The sequence below is a fragment of the Plectrocnemia conspersa genome, unplaced genomic scaffold, assembly GCF_051122295.1.
Source record: "Plectrocnemia conspersa isolate PC_06_02 unplaced genomic scaffold, ASM5112229v1 ptg000001l, whole genome shotgun sequence".
NCBI classification, from domain to species: domain Eukaryota; kingdom Metazoa; phylum Arthropoda; class Insecta; order Trichoptera; family Polycentropodidae; genus Plectrocnemia; species Plectrocnemia conspersa.
Genome location: NW_028277165.1, coordinates 26,597,916 through 26,616,412, shown reverse-complemented (window position 1 = coordinate 26,616,412; position 18,497 = coordinate 26,597,916). Strand labels below are relative to the sequence as shown.

Here is an 18,497-nt window from a genome sequence, read left to right as displayed (position 1 = left end):
GATTTAAATCAGTGCTACATTTAATTTCCACATACTCCTGAAAACTTTTATAGTTATTTATAAATTTAACAAAATTTAAATACTAATAAAAGTTTTTGTAGAAAAATGTAGTTCATTAAAAATAAATTTTAGTTCACCTCTTTCTGGGCTAACACTCTCAACAGTGATTTTTTTATTAAAACTTTTCTGAGACGTTTTAAACCCATTATTAATTATGTCTTTTCTATGAATCTTTTTCGTCTAGAAAGTATAGGAATATGAGGTATATAAATCTTGTTACATATTTTGCTATAAAACGAGTTATACTTATCTATAATCTCGTTAGTAAACATTTATATGTTTCAACCTTTTATTTATTATTACAGAATCCCAGATTTTTCAACGCTCATATATTTATATTTTTTTTTATTTTTTTTTATATTTTTTTATATTTAACATGTGCTTCTTGATCATTTTTAATCGCTTACCATATGTCATATCAATGCAACGTGCAAATAAAATCCTAGCAATTCTTTATTATGGTTTGTCAATCTTTTGGAAACCATTTTAAATTCCCCACTCAACTAATAACAACTAATTTTATTAATGGAATCTTATGAAAATGTTGCAAAGTGTGTTGCTAATTGATATATATTTAAAATGTATTTAAATATATATAAACCAGGTGATAATATACGCTTGTTCGACTTTTTCACATAGCAGTGTCGATATATTGATATTTATGTTACAATATTTTATTATGTACAATAATTAAATCATTAAATATTAAACAAAAAATAAAAAAAACAATTATGGTGCACACCTAATATAGATGAGCACCGTCTCGCATTTTTTTCTTATTGGTTCTTGCAAGAGACGTGTTCTCAAGCGCTGACGTCCTGGCCGCCACGTACAGGAATAAGCACGCGATCGCGACACTTCAAGATACTTTAAATCAAAAGTGGCCGTTACCCAAAAATGCAATAAATTGTATCCTAACGTTTATAACAAAAAGACAGTAGGATACAAATACGGATACTTATATATATCTCTGAATTTTTTTTTTATTTTCTCCAGCAACAAGGATCTTATATATAATTGTTCTAATCCGCTTCCGCCGTCGCTTCCGGACGCGCATAACTTTAAACGAAACATTCTCCGTTCAATTATCTACTCTGTAAATCGTATCGCTTTGTATTAACGGTGTGTAACAATACACGTAAACAAAGGAAATATATTTAATTATAATAATAAATAATAATAAAAATTAAAATTGAATTTGTTCCGATTGATTTTCGAGCCGCCGGTAATGCGTTCTGTTGTTTCGACCAATCAAAAATAAGCATTCAAATATTCAAATAGCGTCGACCAATGAAAAATAAGCATTCAAATTCAAATAGATAGTACCGTGACAACACTTTTAAATAATTATTATTTAATAATAAAATTTTGCTACGCGACAATAATTTTCATTAATTCGTCATTTGACTGAATAAAAATTAAATATATACATAATGTGTTGAGGATTAGAAGAATACATTGATTAAACTAGATAAACAATCATAAAATAATCTTCGTAATGAAATTTTCAAATTTTGAATTCCCGGCGACGGGCTCCGAGGCCTAAAAGTGAGTTTTTGCTTTTATAAATAATCGGATTGCAAATTAACTAGGTGTGTTATATAACTATGAAAATTAAATATATACATAATGTGTTTAGGATAAGAAGAATACATTGATTAAATTAGATAAACAATCATAAAACAATCTTTGTAATGAAATCTTCAAATTTTGAAATCCCGTCGCCGGGCTCCGAGGCCGAAAAGTGAGTTTTTATAATAATATCACATAAACATTATCATTGCTTTCCGATTTTATACACATATACGTTAGATTTTAAGAATTTTAAATTAACCAGTTATGTTTTAAACATGAACGTGTAATATATCCTTAGTATGTGAGGATTGAAAGTTAATGTCGATCAAATCGGCGCTGTCGGACAGCTTATAAATGTGTAGTTTCTTGGATGTTATCTAATAAACGACATTTTACAATGATTATAAATATGTGATTGCATACCTGGAATAATCGATAGCCAAAATATCTAAGAGTGGGTTATTTTTAATTCCGATGTGGCAAAATATGTACAATTTTTGTTCTGTGCCATCATTCCTCTTTCTGAATAGCCAAATTTAAGATATTCAGTTACATCAAACTTATGTAGTATGTTCTTTATAAAAAGATAATACTTGCTGACAGTGACTTCAACACGAGAAGATTAACTCTTTGTTTATATATACCAATTCTACGTTGTAGCCATATAGGTCATCAAATTGTTCCATCATTGCTTCTGAAAAATAATTAAAAAACAATAAGACTCCTATCAAGAGTAAACATTGAACACATTATTACTACTAATATAATCCATAAATTAAATTTAAACGACAACCAAAGAACACAATTGATGGATGTACTGTAGAGGATTAAACACGTAGATTGGCATCTTTTCATCTTCTACAAAATTGTCACAATATGTCATATATTTTTTATTATTACTAGCATTGTAATATGTTTAATTAACTTCGGTATGTATACCTTTAATTGCCAAATCACCGCTGTTTGTCTTTTAATATTAGATCCTGGAAAGTCAATAGTAATTTTGTTAGAATAACCGTGTTATATTATTCATTTATAACTAAACACTTACTGGCACACCCGCAATTTATAGTTTTGTCTATAATTTCAAATGCTGCATCACTTGAATCATCTTCAATTGTCACTTTGTAACAAAAATCCCGCGATTATAACATATTTCTTGCCAGATCTGACAGAAGAACTGTCAAAGCAAATTTGGGAAGTCCCGCGCTTGAGAACGAACTAAATTGATTTTAACGAGCGAAATTGATTTTAACGAGCGAAATTTATTTTAACGATTTAAATTGTATAAAATTTATTAAAATATGTATAAAAATCATCAAATACAAAAAAAAATGTTTTTTAAAATATTTTTTTAGTTTATAGATTTAAAATATAATATAAATAATGTGGATATGTATTAGCTTCTCTATACAGAAAAAATATGTACCTAAATTTTGGCGAACGTTGGCAATTTAAAGTTTTAGTTTTTAGAGAATTTTTAAAACTTTGCTTTAAAAAGTATTTTAAACAAAAAGGGGCAAAGTTTCAAAATAAGTACTATTCATTACCAACCAACTACTAAGCGCACAATATTGCAAAAATCCATCTTACTGACGCCTTTGAAACTAAACTACACAAAAATGTATAACACTAATTTAAATATTTTTTAAATTAAAAGTTTCAGAATAAAATTTCAACATTAATTTTTTTCAACATTAAAAATATTTTTTATTTTATTATGGATTTTAAATATTAATCATTTATTATAGATTTTAAATATCATTAGTTCATTATTAATTTTAAATATAGTGAAAACTTTTTACACTCATTAATTATTAAAATATATAATGCTGCGCAGAAAAACATTTACTTTAAAAAATATGTAAATCAAAATATTTTTTAATCAAAAAAGACAAAGGTTTCAAAATTATTAATATTTTTAAAACGCACAAATGTAATTAAAAACTGACTTTTATATTTACACATAAAACATAGAAATATTTTTTTTAAATTATAAAGTAACTTATGATGTCACCAAAAAACTTTTTTATTACGAAAATTTAAATTTATGATATAATTGTGTTATGCAGCGTTAAAACTGGCACTCAAACACATAAAATACCCTAAAACACAATCAATGACTTATAATCACTCACATTGCACTAACTATATATGATCGATTGTGTTGTAGCGTTAGTAAGGTGTAACAAAATATTTTTCCATATCAGTAATATTTTTGAGCGGATGTGTAACTGATGCTATTTATTATTATTATTATTTATTAAACTGTAAACCTACTTTTAAATGATACAAAATGTTACGTTTTAATATTATTTTTTATGTTGAAAACATTTTGATATTTTTTGTTTCAATAATATTTAGTAAAGTTACAAACCTATTTTAAAAAATATTACAACGAAATCTCTTTGTAACGAATACTGAAATAACAAAATTCCCAGTATAACGAATCTTTAATTTGTCCCCGAAAAACTTGCATACAAAATGTTTTCATTATAACGAAGACTGATCTCAGTATAACGAAATATTTTGATCCGAATTTAAGAATGACGTTGCAACTTTACACAATATTTCTCCAAATTCAGTTCATTCTTGACGTGGTGTGTGACAGATGTGTTCAAAAGCGACATTACAGGTGTTTCGCTGACCCTCAAACTTTTTTTATAAAACATTTTTTTCACAAATTTTATTGTTTCATACGGTATCCTTAAAAATGGGCAAAAAACTATCTGTCAACCTTATAAGAGGTTATTTCGATGTTGTAGTAATGTGATAATTAAAAATAAAATATATCATCTTCCTTACGTTCAATATAACGAATTTTCAGTATACCAAAATTTATTCATTGGTTCCGTGAGCTTCGCTGTATTGAAATTTAATAGTACAATTTTTAATTTATTATTATCTAGCCAAGTTTTAAACCTATTCATAAATGATATACAATATTTAGATTTATCATTAAATATCTAAGTTTCAATATAACGATAAAATCTAACGTTGTAAATCTAATAAATAATATAAAATGTTTTCTTCTGGAAATATTTAGTCAAGTTGTAAACCTATTTTCAAATGAATTGAAAATGTTAAGTACTTTTTTATAGATTGAACTATTTTGTCTATCATTGAAAATCCTAAATAGTAATGTCCAATTTGAACCATTAAATTTTAAAAAATGTTTAAAAAAATCAGAACGAAGCAAAAATTATATTTAAAACCCAAAAAGTTGAGGGTCCGGTATTCGCACACTCGCTAGCTATCGGTACCTCACGATAGTGAGGTACCGACAGCTAGTTACATATAATAGAGCTAAATTCAAATAGGATACTAGTACAAACTAACGTATGATACAAAATGCGAATCTATAATACATTATTAAAGTGTAACGCGCTCCGCGTAATGAAGCCGAGCATCCTAGACATATCCTAGATATTTATACATAATCTTCATCCCTACTCAAACATCATTTTTAAGTCATCAACAGAATTATATTTACTTGAAACACCTCAGACTATAAATGTACAAAAGTTTTTTTATATTTCATTGAATGTATGATTCTTTAAGATTTTCTTAAGAATTGAAATAGAGTAAATTAATAATATTAATAAGGAACCAATTATTACTTATTTTTCGTCTTTTTTTTTAAATACTCGATTCCAATTTTCTTTAAACATAAGACTGTTTACGATCTACGACAAAAAGAAATATCATCTTTAAGTCTTTCTTTTCCCACAAAGGTTGATCACCTTATCATTTTATATCGAGTTAATACGTTTTTATACGCTATAAAGATACATAATAAATTATAATGGCCGCGTTATATTGTACGGCTACCGTATTTGCGTTCAGAATTATTAAGCGATTAAGGCCGCTTAATGCTCGCTATTATAAAATGTATATTGAATGTTTTGCAAACACTGGCTCATTAAACGTTAATCATACCTTCCACATATATGAAACATTCCAAGAATACTATGACTCTGGTGCACGGTTCTTACATCGATATCGCGATATGAGCCGTCTTCGTAATTTTAATATAATATGTGTTTGTAAAGCTTGTTATCCGAGGGATGCTGTTTTGTGCATAAGATGACTCGCGAGATTGTGACATAGAGCGGATATCCTCCGTCTGATGTGACTCGGTTAAGCATCGAGTGTGCAAAAAGTCACGGCCGTTTAACGTACTAATCTATTAGCTTATATACCGAGTAACATATAATACAAGCCTTTGACTAAAGGATTAAATTATCTGTCGATCATGGCTTAACGTCATTTGTTCTAGAAAAATTACGTTAAAAGTGCATTGTTTAGGGTTATAGCTGTAACGACCTTGTCGATGAAATACATATAATAGAAACGATTGAGAGCAGTTACTTTCATTATATCGGTTAACGCAAGCTTTCAGAGTCAATGTCGATGTGGTGGTAAAATGTAATTCGATCGAGATTGGTTCGCGTGGGTAGATGGGATTGTGGATCAGTTAAAACGGTGTTATTGTAATTTAGCTGTATGTTTATAGATTTCAAAGCAGGATTGAATCAAAAGGATGAGAATATATATATTAATTATACAGTTTAAGCATAGATTTTAAATGTTTATGGAATTATTCGGTTCAATGCGCAAAACCTTTACGACTATGTCCGAGATTCCATCGCCTCTCGCACGACAGCCTTATGCATGCAAAATCTGGATTAGTCCATTTGCATAATGGTAAAGTTGTCTGATAATTATGGCTCATTAAAAATTCTAATGCGGCTAACCGCGACCGTCAAAGATGCGTCTTCATCGCGAGAGGGGGAGAGGCCATTAATCTGGGAAATAATATCTATAATAGTTACATTATGAGGTGGATAATTCAACAATTTCCAATTAAGATTTCAATTATAAAAAATACAGTTGATTGGTATTAGATCATTGTTTAATTAGTTTTACATACAAATCGTAATAAAGAATATATTTAATTCAAATTAGATCATAATATAAATGAGTAAACACTCATACGGATCTATATCATATAATACACGATTTGTTCATTAACGTCATCTTGAGATTTACCGCTTATTGAGTTTTTAATAAATATTTGCGAATATAAATATTCATTGATGCCATTCTTAAAATTATGATAATGTATTTTATAGGTCACTATTAATTTCCACGCTTTCTAAAATATTTTTTCTATTGCATAAAACAACGGTTTTTCAACTTTAAAATTCCGTGCCGTGTATTTAGATTAAGAGTCATATTGCTTTATTCTACATATATACATATGTATAACAAAAAATTGCACTATTACATTTTTTTATAGCCTGAAGCTTGTATATGTTAAATATTATTTTTGTGTAACAATTTTATATATTTTAGTTGTTGTATACGTGAACTTCCCTTTACGTGTCTGAATACGAATGATTCAGTCATCTGTAAGGCAGTGTTCTGAATTCAAAACGTCTAGCTAGGATTTGACTTAAAAATTTAATCGGTTGCTCCTTAGATATTTGTCAGAAGTGTAGATTATTAGTTGAAAAGCTTGTTTAAATTATTGACGCCTTGCTTGGAGTGATACTATAAGTGTAAGATATATTTATGTTCTGTGTATCAGGCTTTTATACACATTGCTCCTCCTGAAGGAACTTTAGGGCTCGCCCACTTTTGCTGCCACAATCAATTAGTGGTCACAGGTTATTTCATCATTATTTATAATTTAGAAAAATATTGCAAATGATTATTTGAGTACACTGTATTAAATAACTGTAATTATTGATATGTCTGTAAAGTAAAATGTGCTTGTATTTAAATTTAATGCTGTTTTTTTTTGTAGTGACCGATACACGAAATTAGTGGGTAAATGTGGTTTTGCGAGTTATTTTTACTATATTTTCTGGTATGAAAATGAGTGTTTTTTAATTCTTGGTATTTGAAGGTTCATATGCATTTTTTAAGATTAGTATAAAAAGTTCAAATATATATTATTTTTATAGTTTTGTTTCGAATGACTATGTAATTTGAAAAAAAAAAAACACTTTTACTGGTGTTACTTCACACCAGACATGCATATGTTGAAATTGGTATTATTATTCGCCTATAGATTAAAATTTATTTTTTATAGTTAGCGCGCTTTTTCTATTAATTATCGGTCTAAGGGCCGCAATGGCGGCAGCCCTTTATAGCGAAGTTCAAAAATATGTTTATTAAATTTAAGTTTGAATTTAAGTTTGGTATTTAACGCTTGTTATTGCAATTTTTATTTAAAAAAAATCTAATTTCGGTTTTATAAATCTAATCTCAAATTATTGTCCAATAATTTAAAATTGTAATACCTGCACTAGACTCTCTGGAAGTTGTCCAAGGTTGGCCAAGGACGGATAATATAGTGGGTTACTTCGGTCAAGTTCGGTCTAAAATCTCTCGGAAGTTGTCCGAGGTTACTGAGAACGGGAGGTAAAGTATGGGTAATTCTATCGAATTGGCCAGCTTCGAGAGCTTCCGAACATTGAAGTCGGAGCTGCTCTTTCGAGCGCGAGCGGTGAGATACTACCCCTTTCGCTCTCTCGCGTGTTAAGTGACGAGAGTGAGAGAGATAATGATATGGTGTTTCGCAAACTAAGATAAAACGAGTAACTCGGTTGAATTTCAGTATGCGCGTAGGCGTCCTATGGTCAACGCGCATGACGAGCGCTGCATCGTGGTCAAGTTATAATACCACATGCTTATCGGGCACTTAAACAGACTCTTACTGACATCTTTGAATATTTTAGGGCACCAAAAGGGAGTAATTATATTTTTGATAGTATATTCTTTTAACACATATCGGTATTATATTTTTTTTCATCTAAAATTAAATAATTAGTGGTACTTGATTTTTTAAAAAAGATCGTTTCGAATATCCTTATGTATTTTCCTAGATCGATTTATATAAATGTCACACCATAACGAATTCTCATTTAGAATCAATGGCGACAAATCCTAGGATAGTCACAGATGTGGTTTTCGTATTCTAAAGTATCATTTTTATGCCTTATGGCATTTTGCAAAAGCCAACAAAGATTTTGCGTAAATTGAATATTTACGATCGAAAAGTTTTCACCGATATTGTTTTGGCGAGTGCACACCCAAACTTTTATAATTATCAGTAGCGTAATTTTAATAATATGACAATTTAAAAATTGCGATTATTTGGCACATTTTTTGATCGCGCGCAAATAAGCCAGCTGTACGTGACAGCAACCGCCGTGCAGACGTCATTCACGGCCGCCATCCGGACGGTATATAGAATTTGTGGCAGTGTGGCCGCTACTCGGAAGTCGGCGGCCTCGGCCGACTTCAGTTGAACTTCGGCATAATATATTTTATACTTTTAACAATGGTGACGCATTGCGTTAACCTGTCAGGTCACGATGATCGTAATTTTAATAAATAAATTTAGGAGAGGTGGTGGTAGAGTTTGCCTACGCTTTGTGAATATAATTGCTCATGTTTTAATTCGGTTGATTTTAATTTTCCACCTCTCAAAATATTAATGTAATTTATTTGCGGTTGGTTTAAGACCGAAAGCATTGGTCAAAAGCCGCAATAGTTGCAAGCTTCTTCAATGAGCTCACCATATAGCTTAGAACGTAAGTGTATTCCGAAGTATTTAACCTTTAAGATGTGAGTGCAAGGTTCGCCTATGGGCTCGCTTTTTACATACGTATTTGAGGCACATCTTTGGTCTTTGGCTGGTCGCCGCCAATCAATTGGCATTCCGTCGAGGGGCATCCATCTCGGGCATTCGCTCCGGACAAATGATACATTGTGGCGGCGCTCGCTCTCGAAGGGCCGGTGATTGATGAAGCCTCCGAGACAAACGCACCGAGTCCTGGCCAGCATCCTTCACGGCAATTTCTCTTCGGATCCGCATTTGCGTAATTATTGCCTGTGTGCGAAAGTAACGCTCGACGCTGACATCTCAACTAGGAACGTTTGCGCATTATATTGCCATTTGCGCGAGAGGCACCGTCCTAAACGGGCAAAATGGGTGTATAGTAGGTAAAATTGACGGACTGATATCTTAAAAGTGCCTTTAATATTAACTTGCTTGGATATTTAAGCGTGAAATATAAACATTCCTAAAAATTCGAATTGTATTAATTTAAATTGTGTGTGAATATTAATAATATTTATTTATTTATTTATTAAAATTATAACCATCGTGACCTGACAGGCAAACCCAATGCGTCACGATAGTCAAAAGTACAAATACATCATAATACATACAAATATAAACAAGACAAAACAACAGACACAAATCACCTCAACAGGTGTGCATTGTCCCATACGAACTGAACCAAAACTCCATATGTGCAAAGGAAAATGTCAATATTTCTATGGACAGAATTGAGCAGATGAATAGCCTTGGCCAGAGAAGAGTTGGCAAGTGCTCCAGTTCTAGACTTTACAGGCAAGAATAGTGGACGTGACCGAGAACTATAACCACCTTCAGGAGCCCACATTTGAAGCTGCTCGAGCACTGAAGGATTGTCTACGATGCCCTTGAGCAATTTCCAGAAGTGTTTAATTACATAAACACTTCTGCGAGTCGACAAAGAAACGTATCCCAGGGCTCCCATAATAAAAGCACTGGGAAACAAGAACGGATAATACCCGTATTCCTTCAAGTATAAATATCGAAGAAATTTACGTTGTACTTTTTCCAGCTTCAATTCATTACATTGATTCATTACGCCTGGGATCCAAATGATGGAGCTAGTTTCTAGTATGCTGCGGACTAGAGTATCATAAAGAGTGCGCAATACTAAAGTATTCCTGAAGTAACGCGCATTTCTCAAGATAAAACCGAGCATTTTTAAGGATTTGCTATGAGTCTCTGCAATGTGCTGGCTAAATTTCCAACGTTCTTCGAAAGTCACTCCTAAATCCTTAGTTAAAGAAAACCTTTCCAGAAAATATCCGCCTAGATGGTATGAATATTTTGCCGGCGTTAACGACCTTGAAAATGAAATTGTGTGACATTTCTTTACACTGAAAGGCAATTGGTTATAGCAAGCCCATTTCCATATAGAGTTGAGATCCTCCTGTAGGTCGAGGGAATCAGAAATCGAATGCATTTTCTTGTAAATTTTCAAGTCATCTGCATATAATAAAAAATCTGAATGCTCTATTGCTGTTTCTATGTCATTAATGAACAATAAAAACAACAATGGACCCAAATTGGATCCTTGAGGTACTCCAGTAGGGGTCTTATATCGTTCTGAAAAAGAGTTATTATACTTGACGAATTGATATCTATTGGTCAAGTAATTTGAGAATTGATTTATGAGATCTTCAGAAAACCCGAAATTAGATAACTTTTTTACAAGTAAAGCATGTTTAACTTTATCAAATGCTTTTTCAAAATCTGTGTATATGACGTCCACTTGTACACCAGAGTCCAATGATTTTGAAACATAGTTAGACAAAATCATTAGATTAGTGACAGTGGATCGAGATTTACGGAAACCATGTTGTTGGTCGAGAAGCATGCACCTGCAATGATGTATTTATGCGTTGTTGGTCGAGAAGCATGCACCTGCAATGATGTAAAAATGTATTTATGCAAAACAATTTCAAATAATTTTGCAGGTTATGAGATCAAAGCTATTGGCCTGTAATTGTCAATCTGAGATTTGGGACCCTTTTTATGAATCGGAGTGACTTTTGAACATTTCCACAATTCTGGAATAAAAAATAATAAATAGTTTAAAGTAAAAGTAAAGCTTAAATTAAAGTAAATAAACACAATTTAAGGATGTTTTATAGAATTTTCTTAATATAAATGTTGCTACATGACATTTATTAATGCTGAAAGTTGAGCCATTTACCAAAGCTTATCTCTACAATAGTTTTAATGTAATATTATACTAATAGATTATATTTAAATTACGCCATATGTAAGTTAAATATTATTTTTAATTCTGTGCAAACTATTTATATTAAATTATGTATTTTAGTAAAGTTAATTAAGTGTTAAATATTTAACCATAATTATATAATGTGCCTGCGTTTATGTCTGCATATTACGCGTTTCTCTTCAATTTGTGCCTAATTAACGAATTAGTACTAGTAATAATTCACTTCATTTAATGCTAATATCTTAATATTACATTAGTGTGTTGATTAAGTAATAAGTCTTGTTAATTCTATGTATAAAAAAAAACATAAAACGCCTCATAAAAGCGACTAGTAGTGCGTTTTACTACTGTATGCTTAAAATATCGTTAAATACAGTTTATTAATCAACACTAAAAAATATAAATAAAAGTTATGCGAATTTCTTGTTATAAAATTTATAAAATAACTCAATGGCCTTGATATAATTATCATCATTATACAGATTCCAAGAGTCATTTTCAATAATTGGCATTTTTTACTTCGAATTTAATATGATAAATAATGATTACGGCATTCCATAGTTACATATTTCTATATAAAAAAGTGTTTAAATGTGATTATTTGAATGCTTTTTTTGATATTTATAGTTTATATATCATATTTTATAAATAATACTTTCGATTGAAAGTATAATTAACATCTATTCGTGTTCTAGAATGTCAGTTCTAAAATGAGACCTGCTCAATCCTGAATTTCGCGTTACTGTACAATCAAACAGTTATGCACCTTAGTTTAAAACAGCATTTACAACTAGAAATTCCACATACAAATTAAAATTAAAGTGAATGTTAGAATCATATACTTTTTAAGCTAAAATTTTAATTTAATATAAACAAAAATGATACATAATAACTATAATACATTAAGTGAAATATCAGTTCATATTCAATGGGAAATCTATGAGTAATGACTTATTCTTTATTCGTTTTACGTGAGGTCATTACACATAAAGGCACATCGGAATCACCAAATCATAACATATAATATATACTAACAAAACACAAACATATATAGACGAAGTTGTTTTATTACTCGTTGTGCCATTAATTTGGATCAATTTTATTGTAGCGCATTAAAAGATATCCGCTCACCTACATCTGAAATTACGTCATTAAATTAATGCAAAACCCTCGTTCGTTTCTGAGATTTCTCTTCTATTAGCCATATGCTGTACGTGATCTTTATCGAAATGAACATTTCTTATTCATTGTTTGACCCTTGTTGCTGTGACCGTTCTACTTTTTGGCTAAGTTTCAATAAATTCAGGGCTACTGAGAGCGAACCAGGGCCAAGTAAAAACAAAAATGCTATTTTATATATTTTTTAACATCGTAATATAATTTCTTGAATAAAAATTAATAGGTACGAAGTAACCCTTTCTATGCTACAAATAAAAACATATTTTATGCGAAATATTTTAATTTAAATTATTAAAAACGTCTACTCATAATATTGACCTGATAATTAGTCGTGTTTTTTTACTGCTCAGTGTTGCCATATAGTGAATTTCCAGTCCACGTCAAAAGTCGCGGTGAACCCACATAACAATATGAGAATCGAATAAAGCACATCTAAACCGAATTTTGACCAATAGGAGAGCGCAAAAATCAATTATCACTACTCAGAAGTCAAAAATCCACGTCAAAAGCAATAAAATCGTGCCGTCGCCGTCGCAGTGGGAACGCTCGTTACCGAGCGTTCCCACTGCGACGGCGCCGACACGATTTTATTGCTTTTGACGTGAATTTTTGCCTTCTGAGAAGTGATAATTGTTTTTGCGCTCTCCTATTGACCAAAATTCGATTTGAATATACTTTGATCACCCCTCTTATATTAAAAGCCCATAGTAATATCGGTAGGGACAGCTATCATATTTTTAAAACATAGTATAAAATCGAAATACAGACAAACTATGGAGCAAAATGTGAGATGCGATGTCTGTCAGTACTTATTTTTCTCTCAGAGAAAAATTATTTTAGACTTGACCTAATAAAGGTTCTAAAACATCAATTTCATTAGGTTAGGTTTGGGTTTTAACAGCAAATAGACGTTTCGCAACTGTCGTTTTGCGCTTAATAGACATTTTAGAGTAGCATATTAGTTAAATTATATTTTCGCTAGTAGAAATATATATCTATTGGTGGGAATGTATTTGGACTTTAATAGTGTAAATATAACTTTACTATAATAATGATAAGCATATATATTGTTTATTTCTACATATAGAAAAGTTGAAATCATATAATTTTAACCTGCCAGATAATTTATATTTTCACTTTCAGTAAAATCATAATTTATATGATTTTATTGAAATGAAAAATTAAGGATAGAATCAAGACTATTTTTAGATTTTCTTTTAAGAATACGCACATAAAACTGCATGTATTATTTATTTATATAGAAACAGATTTAGAAACATTGCCATAATAAATATAGACTGAGTTAAATATGACTGACATAATTATGTAATAAACCATTTAACTATGTTAACGTTATTATGATTAAGGTACAGAAGAAAAAGCCTTTTCAGTGTAAAAGTTATTTTACTACAGCATTGTTTTATTAGTTAGGTCCTAAGCCATATAAGAAGCTTCAACATTAAATTAATTACATGGGAATTTACTATTTAAAAAGGAATTGTTTCCGTACTAAACAATTTTAAAATAGCAATCAAGATTAAATAAAATGGTTACTATTGTAGCATTCTAATGAAATAAAACAATTCACTCTGAATTTAAATACAATACAATATAAAAGTAAATAATATGCAAAGTGCACAGTATTAGGTCACAATCAACCATTTTGTAAATTATTTATTACCAAACATAGCTTAATAATGCAACTTGGTAAATTAAATATATAAGAATTATTAAGAAATAATATTAAGGTTATACATAATAGCATGGCTAACAGTTAAAAAAAATCATACCAGGTCTGATTTATTTTTACTTACAATCATAAAGTAACATTTTAATTTAATTACTAGGGTAAACCACAAATGCATATACCTACCACTCATTAAAGTATTGAATGAAACATGAACAAAAAATAATTTTTAAACTATATCCAGCATCCTGTCTATAAAATAAAAAATACAGTAATTTTTGGAAACACTTCATCAAGTCGACTTCCCTTTGATTGAAATTAAAATTAAAAATATTAATTTGATCATTTAAATTTACCTCAAAAAAGCTCATATGCTAATAGGTATACATGGAAGGTGTTTAAAAAATAGTTTAAAGAAGTATTAAAGTAATTACAAATATTTTTAACGCAATAATGATACTCTACCATAGTGAAATATGGCACAAGTTATTTTTATTCTAAAACCAAAAATAAATCCAGGACACATATATTATGTTTAATTTTTAACACGCAGACAATAATATATTTATAATTCCTGCTCTTAACTTGTAGAATGTAAAAATGTTTTATCTGAAAATACAGACTAGTGCAGTGCATTTTATAAGTCAATCTATTTTTTTACAATATTATAACTAACTATATATTTTTTATATGCATATTTATGTTGTTTAATAAATAATATAAATAACGTAATATTATATTAATGTAGATTTGTATAAACATATTTAATTAAAAACCCGAATTCATTACTCTTAACTTAATTTAAATATTATTGATATGTATGAAACTTCTGTAAATCATAATTTCAACTAATTGTTAATATTCTGAAGCTTATTAAAAAAATAATTTTCAATGTAATATATATTAAAATCATTAAAGAAAACCCTTTGGTAAGTTTATTTAGATTTTTTCAAGGATTTATATTTTTGCTTTATTAAGAAATTAATTCTGAAATATTTTCTATTGCTTTTCTACTTTAATGAAATTATAAATAATTAATTTTATTATTTTTTTTTAATATATGGTATATTTTGCATGGCTCATAGATTATTTTAAATATATAACAAGTACTTATATATATTGTTCTACTGATACGTTATTATTGTTATGAGTTGTAACAGCTTTGATTAGAGTATAGTATTCATATATAAATATTTTCTAATTTATTAAGTTTTGTGTGTATAGATAAGCTCAAACTGATTTTATAAAATTGGTTAAACTATGCCACAAGTCAATCTCGCGAATCGCAGGCGTTAATCTGCGAAAAAGATAACATCTCGAGCGTTAACAATCGATTCGCAAACACGCTCGCCATTTCGACACTGCTCCAAAACGGTAGAGTACTGGTACCTACAAGTAACTTTTTTCTTTTGCATTTTTTGTGTACTGTTTGGTTTCGTTACGCGCGAGCCGACCACTATCCAAAAATTGGATCCGGCGATCGTTTTCGTGACCATAAAATAATACGAACCAGACCCGTCCGAAAGACTGTGATTAATTACTTTCGTGATGGGGTCACTCTCTGGCTACTGTGGATACCCACTTTTTTATACCTCCATCTTCAATCCGATGAGTTTCGAAGGCTATTTGCAATACGCCATGATGACCCTGTGATAAAAAAATAAATAAAATCTGAACTTCATAACCACAAAAAAATAACTTATTAGGAACGCGTAAATCAATTACAGTCGTACATAAAAGCTGTGAGCTATTTCTTAATTTTATTTGCGTCATATTTCACTGTTTATGTATTATATTTTAATTTATTATGGTATACTATAAATCACGAGTGCAGTTTATTGATTTTTAATAGAACAAATCGTAAATATTTTAATATATTCTCGCAGAATAAATTTTCATCTGCCTATACATAAACTAAGGGATCGTAAAATTGTTTATGTGTGAGCTTGTACTACAAAGTTTAGTTTAACTATGAAAATATAATTTTATTTCAATTTTACATAATGAAATTGATTGTTAAACTGACTATATAATTTAGTATAATCTGTAGTAAAAATGTATGTCTTGTTTAATATGTTTACTACGAATAAATAATATCAAGTTAAAACATACAATATAAAACATATGGATCACTAATGTAATTCAATTTGTTCGTATTTGCCAATTTGTATCAAAAAACTATTTAAAAGAAATAATAATCTAATTAAGATCTTAAAACTTTTAGTCAAGTTAAGATGCACTCACGAGCGTTCTAACAAAGCTTTAAAATAGTTATTATATTTACATACTTATTATTATAAATTACAAGTTTTTTGGTAATAAAATCTGTATTGGATTGTGTTATGGAATTTATTAACATATAATCATTTAATTTTTATTAGTTTTTAGCTACACAGCATATTTTTACTAAAATAATTTAGTTATTTAAACAATATAATTCCGAAATACCGCTAAGACTTAAAACCACCTTTTGGCCTTTTGTTATTATGAATTCGTTAAATTTCTCACATCCTAATATGTGTAATATTATATTTGCGAAGTATAGTTGGTCATTGTCGTTGCTTTTTATACCCAATAATTGATTGCTTTTAACACTTGCTGGAGACAAAAAACACTATTAAGCCACTCTTCCATCCGAAAAGTTTTTTGCAGGCTTTTCGAAATGCGCTAATTCAATTTGGTCGCTATGTATTTTTTTTCGCGAATTGCCCTGTCCACCAAAAATGCCCACTGACTCATATATCCAATCGTCCGTGTTATCGAATTTGCGCTTTTCCCACATTTTCCCCGTTACCTGCCGTTATTCCATATCATAATAAAGTACATTAATTTTTTTACCAAAAACACTTTTTTTGCAATGATTACTATTTTTTTTTTATTTAAATAACAAACGAATTTCCCACATGTGTCGACTCGTATCATTCCGTATTTACTTGGACAACAATGCAACATTGTTCCTCAAGTTTATTATTTTCGGATCTTGAGGTCGTTAACGCATAAGAATTTTCGTTAAGAATATTAATTTGGAAAAAATAGATTTATACATTAAAACGATGAATTAATGCGTAGATCTCAAATTAAGTTCACATAAATCAAAGCGAGGCGCGAATTCCGTGAAAATACTAAATTATGTATATGTATCAACAAAGTGAAAAATATTTTCACGCTGTGTTCTTTTCCCAATATATCTTATACACGTTAAAATACTTTGTATTCCCTTACTTTTAAAATAAATAAATAATAAGTTAAATAGCAGTTAAAAAATACTATTATACTTCTAAATGTTATTTTGTTGAAGTAATGTTACTGCAATTCATTTAACACGTTTTTAAACATCGGTAGAAGTCATCATAAATATTTAAAAAAAAATTGTAACCTAATAAAATAACTGATAAAAAACGATTGGGTTATAAAGTTTTATTAACCTTTACTCTAGTTTTTGTACATAGTATTTAAATCTACTTTTAACTACAACTATATAAAAAAAATCAGTAAATCTAAGAATAAAATTTAAATAAAAAATCTAAAAGTAATATTTTTAAAAACGAAAAGTTTATCTAATTTTTTCGATAAATTTGGATGTATGAAAGTATATAAAAAATAATTTTACTGATTTTATTTACAATTTGGGTCAATAATAACGCATGTAAATAAATAGTAATTATTTAAAATATAAACAAACGCATAAAAATAACATTAATTAATTTTAATTATGACTAAAATATTAATTTTATGGTATAATTACCTTTACGCAAAAAAAATACAGCATCTTATATGAATTATAGCATTTACATGAAAATATTGTCTCAAACTGGCAAACGATTACTCTCTAAAGACTTTTTAATATAATTATTCTAATGTCGTTGATCTTTGCAATTGTATTTTTTTTATCAAACGGCATATGCTTAAGGAAATCGAAACAAACTGTTCGCTAATCGTTATTCCTAGAGTCGGTCATAAAACTTACACTCTCTAACAATGTTTTTAAAGCGTTATACAGACATAGGGACGCTGAGCCCTGAGAAAACAATAATTCCGGATCTCATGACAAAAATGGCATATCATATATGTTTTAACATCGTGATTTAATTTCTTAAATAAATAATAATAGCTAA

The 18,497-nt window shown here is 29.3% G+C and overlaps 1 protein-coding gene and 1 long non-coding RNA gene across 5 annotated transcripts in view; one reads left to right on the top strand and one right to left on the bottom strand.

The window, feature by feature from the left end:
* The window catches only part of Atg16 (Autophagy-related 16), a 266,491-nt gene that overhangs the window by 152,286 nt on the left and 95,708 nt on the right, over positions 1-18,497 (top strand). The window lies entirely within an intron of this gene.
* LOC148239476 (uncharacterized) lies at positions 2,026-2,824 on the bottom strand. Of its 2 annotated transcripts, XR_015810286.1 has the most exons (5): positions 2,687-2,824; positions 2,575-2,618; positions 2,429-2,493; positions 2,229-2,329; positions 2,026-2,157 (listed from the first exon to the last, which is right to left on the bottom strand). It is a non-coding gene; the product is annotated as an uncharacterized LOC148239476 (long non-coding RNA). The 2 variants fall into 2 exon arrangements; XR_015810294.1 differs by lacking the exon at positions 2,429-2,493.